General features: G+C 36.5%; 1 long non-coding RNA gene across 1 annotated transcript; it reads left to right on the top strand.

The window, feature by feature from the left end:
• The first annotated feature begins 4,246 nt into the window (after window positions 1-4,246).
• LOC116565359 lies at window positions 4,247-5,825 on the top strand. Its single transcript, XR_004275406.1, has 3 exons — window positions 4,247-4,330; window positions 5,550-5,578; window positions 5,669-5,825. It is a non-coding gene; the product is annotated as an uncharacterized LOC116565359 (long non-coding RNA).
• Window positions 5,826-6,196: the final 371 nt, after the last annotated feature.

Below are 6,196 nucleotides of genomic sequence, written 5' to 3'. Positions count from 1 at the left end.
TAGAATGAGAATGAAATTAGCTAGTGACCCCAATCGAAGCGGATAAGAATGGAATGAGCAGGAAAGGCCAAGTTTGAAGAGAGACAACCCTGGATTGGATAGGAGTGTGGACTCTTCAATAGGATATCAGAATATTGGGATTTATGACAAGTTTCATAAAGATAAATTATAAAGATGAAGAACAGAAGATGTTGTGAATTATCTACAAAGTCACATTAAAAGAGAAGGTTCAAGGGAGATGTACACCGATTGCTGCTATTTTTGTTTGTTTAACAAAAACTGACAAACTTGAAGATTCATACCGAACGATGTTAAAACCTTTTGAGAAAGTGGGAAAAGTGTCTACAGCGGGTAGAGATGTGGTATCATCTACTTCCACCCCGAGTTGCAGAGCATGGGCTTAGAGTTCCTTGAGTACAGAGGGGCTGGAGATTGCTGAGCTACATAGACTTGGGGCTCAGGGCAGGTGTCTCCTCCCCTCTGCCTCTTTTCCCCATTCAGTTGTTTTTCCCATGTCCATGTAGGCTGGGTCCGGGGCATGATGGGCTGACAAAGCAGTCATGGAGTTCACCTGAGTACTTAGTAGTGTGTCTATGCTGGAGGAAGGTGATGGAGACTCCCGTTTATTTGTTTTCAGGAGCAGGGATATAGAGCGTTTCTACTCTTGTTCATTTGAGGTCATCCTTTCAGGAATCTGTGCTTTCCTAGACAAAAGATTGAAGGACTGGAGACTGGCATGAAGCCCTGCAGAAATAAAACCTGGAAGTGGGAGCCCATGGGAGGAATCATGTAGAGATAGTACTTAGGGAACTAGAGGTACAACTACCAGGACTCTGTTTTCCGAGCAGTCCCTCTCCTCGGGTGTCTGAGTGCCGATGAATATTTTCATGACCTTGCTAGTTTATATGAACCCGAATGAGATCGAATGTATACAGTGAAAATTATGGAATTTAATAATTGTCAATATTTTAATCTTTCTGGGAAGAATATTCTCAATCAGACCCTACACATTTGTTATTTGACTTTTTTACATTTAGCTTTCACAGGTTTCAAATGTTGCAGGGGATTCCCTGTCCTATTTTAGGGGAAAGGAAAGCAACAGGACTCTCTTAAGCGGTTTTCATGCTGAGGAACCAAGACTGCTATTTTGAAGTGACTCAAATTAGTCTTTTAACCAGACATAGCTCATGGACAAGAGACAGCGGATCTTTCTACTTTGTTTTAGGTCATCACGTGTCTTCCAGTTTAGGTGACACGATTATATCGTTTATTAATTGAATTTTAAGTTCAACTTTTGGACAGAGAATTTGTTAGGGCAAATAATTTTGAGGCTCTGCCAATATATTGGCTGTCACTGTTTGTTATGGAGCTGAAAGTCAGTTTTCATTGAATAGTTTATAGATTTAGACAGGTGGAAGTAGAAATAGCGAACGAAAATCTATGTTTAGACCAGAGGCCATATTTTAATTATATCAAGAAACATTATTTAATATACACATAGCTATATTTTTAAATGTACACATAATAATATATATTATTTAATATACAAATAGCTTTCCCCATCTTTTTGTTTTTGTTTTTTTTGGAGGAGGAAGCTGGATAGAAAATGGCAGTTAAAAAAATTTTACAGTAAATCAACTTGCTCATTTTCACTGTGTATTTTTGCTCTTAAGCCTTTTCCATGATGTGATTGTTGATTCATGCACTAAACCAGAAGATAAAGTCTTGACTGCTGCAACCAAGGTAAGGTGGCCTCTTGTAAAATTAATTTTCTAAGTTTGAATCTAGTTTTGCATGGTATTTACTGTTAAAATTTAGAAGTGATTACCTATCAATGTTTTATGTTGGTAATGAAAATTTGGTCAGAGAAAAACAGATATATGGCTATTTCATTTAAAAAAATAGCTTTGATAACTAACAAAAGATTGACAAGTACTTTGACCAGATGGGGGCTAAAAAAAATTAACTGGAAAAGGCATTGTGATGGGAAAATCACAGTAAGAAAAGCTTTTTCCAATAGAAAGAATATAAAATTTCATTAAGATTTATTTGGGTAAAAATTAATACTTTGAGTTTTAATTCATGGTAGTTGGACTTTCATAATATTTCTGCTTGTATAAATCTTCAATGGATCAAATCACTTGTAATAATCATGGAATCTTTTTGGTATTTTTTAGTTCAAAAAAGTTCAGCCCATAGCATATAGCTTTTTTTGTTGGACACATTATTTTGGGATATACTTTTTAGGAAAGATTTGTTTCTTTACTTACATTGTCAGTTTTTTAGTGAGACTAATGTAATATTGAACATTTTAGAAATGTAGCAGAATGTGGTGGTGTACACCTGAGTTCCAGCTACTTGAGTTTCAGGCAACAAAACTGTAACCCAGGAATTTGAGAACATCCTGGGACACATAACAAGACTGTATCTGATTTAAAAATATAGATTGTGGAAATGTAGAATGATAAATTTATGTTCTCCAAATCTGTATTACAAAGAAATTTTTGTGTCTTTTATAAATTGTGCATGAAGAGTTTATATAAAACACTTCATATAATAGAATAATATGTATTTTGCTACAAAGGACCAGTTGTAGAAGCAGGGACTCTTAATACCAAAATGATAATATTTTAACACCATAATTTTGTCATCGTAGTTTATTTAAAATGTCACCTTGGCCAGGCACGGTGGCTTATACCTGTAATCCCAGCACTTTGGAAGGTTGAGGTGGGCGGATCATCTTAGGTCAGGAGTTTCAGACCAGCCTGCCCAAAATGGTGAACCCTCATTTCTACTGAAAATACAAAAACTAGCCAGGTGTGGTAGCCCATGCCTTTAATCCCAACTACTCCAAAGGCTGAAGCAGAAGAATTGCTTGAACCTGGGAGGTGGAGGTTGGAGGGAGCCGAGATAGCACCATTACACTCCAGCCTGGGTAACAGAGTGAGACTGTCTCAAAACAAAACAACAACAACAAAATAGTTACAGGGTTTATCCCGTATTTGCTTGCTTGTATTTAAACATAACACAAAATTCTGTTACTACATTAACATTCTATTCAACCATTTATTCTCTCAGTGAAAATGTTATCAAAACTATGTAGGTTTTTCCAAGACCTTGTTGACCTAAATGAAGCAGCTTCTACAATGATCTGTTGATCCTCAACATAATGTATTTTGATGTTTTCTGTCATAAGTATCTTAAGACTAAAATGTTTACATGAGGAATATTTAAAATTTTTAATACAGTAAGTATTAGAACAATATACGAATGTCTTTTAAAATACTCTCCTATTTTTGGTGGAGACTGCAAAGAAGAGTTAGGTACTTTAAAGCTAGTTCCTGGTTGAAGCATGTACATGTTAATGTTTTGTCTGTGAACATGTTTATTCGGGCTGCCATAACTGGATAGTAGAGTTAATGACTGTGTAGAGATAACAGATGGGCCTGATCTAGAAAGTGTAGATGAGGTTCTCTACTAAAATGCTTGGGTTTTTAATACATGCTTTTCTTATTTTTAAGTCAAATTAGTTTTAAAATAGTAAATTGAAATTAGGGGGAGGCAGGGTTTTGCTCTGTTGCCCAGGCTGGAGTGTTGGTGGCATGATCTTGGGTCACTACAGTCAACACGTCTCATGCTCAGGTGATCCTCCCACATCAGCCTCCCAAGCAGCTGGGACTACAGGCACAGCCATCATATCTGACTCATTTTTGTATATTTTTGTAGAGAAGCGTTGTCATTATATTGCCCAGGTTGGTTCGAAATCCTGAGCTCAACCAATCCACCCACATTGGCCTTGCAAAGGACTGGGATTACAGGTGTGATCCACCATGCCTGGCTTAAATTGAGGTTTATTTATTTAAATGAATTGATTAGGCTGGGTGTGGTGGTGCACACTGGTTATCTCAACACTTTGGGAGGCAGAAGTGGAAGGACTACTTTAGCCTAGGAAGTTGAGACGAACCTGGGCAATATAGTGAGGACTTGTCTCTACAAAAATAAAAACAAACATTAGCCTGGCATGATGGTATGCACCTGTAGCTCCAGCTACTCAGGAAGTTGAGGTGGGAAAAATGCTTGAGGTCAGGAAGTTGAGACCACAGTTAGCCATATTCATGCTACTGCGGTCTAGCCCTGGGTGACAGAGTGACACCCAGTTTCATAAAAATATAATAATAATAAGAAGAACCTATTGATGCAACTCATAATTTTTAAAATGGAAACTCATACTTGATATCATCTTAGCAGTGTGTCCCCAGGAAAGTGCCAGAGCCTTTACCAGGACCTTTCCATGAAAAAGGAAACAGCGTAGTGAATGGAAATAGAGAAGGTAAGAACCGTATTTTATTTAAAAAGTCAGTTGATTGAATGTTTCTTTAAAAATATGAGCACTAATGTATTGAAGTAGCTAAAGAATATGTCCTGTTAAGTTTATAATAAGTAAAGGAGAAATAAAATGGTGATAAGTTGTACCTTTAATGAGGGGTCAGCCATTGATTCTATTGAGAGTGCCACTAAAGTAGATGAGTTATCAGTTCCATTTAAAGATACTAAAACTTGAGGCACATCAGGAAAAGGGAAGAGGAAATGAATGAAAGATAAAGAAAGAATGAAGAAGGCAGAGTGTACAGGGAATAAATGAAGAAAAAATGTGGAAGTGTATGTATTGGGGGTAGTAAAGTCAACTTGATCTGTAGAAGGAAGAGCATGGTGTTAGAGATAAGATAGATGATAAAGTGATCTTCCAGTACCAAAATTGTCAGAGAACCAGAGCAACATTTCCTACTCCTGCTGTCATCCTCACTACTGGCGAGGCATTAAGAATTGAGGTACCTCATACAAAGACGTGTTTTTTTGGATGAACATCACCATGCTATAGTAAATTATAGCCATGTATGACTATAATTTAGTGTTCTAGAAAGTGTTGTAATCTCATAGGTTAGTATCATATAGGCCAAATTGACATAACTGAAAAGAGTATTTGTGGGTGATTTATGGAGAGGAAGTCAATTAGAGAAGGTCCTGATTAAATGTTCATTAGAAACATTATGGCTTAAAATGTAGTATCAAATTCAGGGGCATAATAGGGAAGAAATTGAGGCTAAGTTCAAAAGGACAATTAGGGTAAGCAAATATGGAAGCACATCAGTATAGAACAGGACATTGAAATTTTCATGAATTAGTTCAGGAGCTTCTGGAAAATGCACATTCTGAATCAGCAGGTATGGATTCTGCCTTTCTCATGAGTACTCAGGTGATGTTGATGCTGGTCCTTGGACACAGCTCTGAATAGCAAGGGAATAGCCTTCCTTTAGGAAGTCTGGAAACAGACCCGTTGGACAGCAATTTTTAAAATAACAGAATCAAGGGAAATCATTAATTTTCTTTTATTTCTGAGCATGATTCTAGCCACAGGGGAAGGAGAATGAGGGGAAAATTATCTTCATAGCCAGGCATGAGGACTCAGCTCAATAGTAACACTGCATGAATGTTTGGTTGGCCCTGTTATACTTACATATTATTGATGACATGTCCCCTTTGCTTTGTAGGGCCTCCTGCAAAACAGGCTCCCTTGAAGGTAATTATGCATATACTTTTTGAAATATGAACTCCGTGTTGTACAAAATATATATGATTTCTTAATCATTTTATTTTAAAACCCATTCAGCCTACAACTAAAGTAGAGGATTCTGCTATGAATGAAGCAGTACAGAGAAAGAATGTACAGAAGACATCCAGAGCAGGTACATTTTCAATACAAATGGAATTCTGGAAATAAGTACATTAAATGATTACAAGTACTCACATTCTTCTTACCCCTAATTCTATTGGCTCTAAATTGAATGGACGGCATTGACATAAATGTTATTGTTGGTTTCCATATCTGAATAAAAATAAATTTAGAAGCATAAGAAAATAAGATTTTAAAAATGTAAGCTTTTATTCAGATGTTTCTCTTTTAATGTTTTGAATAGCATAAAATTTTCAATATTAAATTTGTATACTTGTCAGGGATTCAAAGCTGTGAATTTTGAGACTCTAAGGTATTTTCAGTGTGTTATGTGCTAGTTGGAGTTCTGATCTTTACCTGGAGGAAAGCTTTACTTATTAACATGTCAGTTTCTGTTTTAATTTTAGAGATATCCTGCTAGTGCAATTACGCCGGTGATCTGAAGCCAATCAGATGTTCTAATGA

This window comes from Sapajus apella, unplaced genomic scaffold, assembly GCF_009761245.1.
Source record: "Sapajus apella isolate SASKATOON/1434 unplaced genomic scaffold, GSC_monkey_1.0 scaffold40, whole genome shotgun sequence".
Lineage (NCBI taxonomy): Eukaryota > Metazoa > Chordata > Mammalia > Primates > Cebidae > Sapajus > Sapajus apella.
Note: the sequence above shows the minus strand (reverse complement) of the source record. Positions and strands in the feature narration are given on the sequence as shown.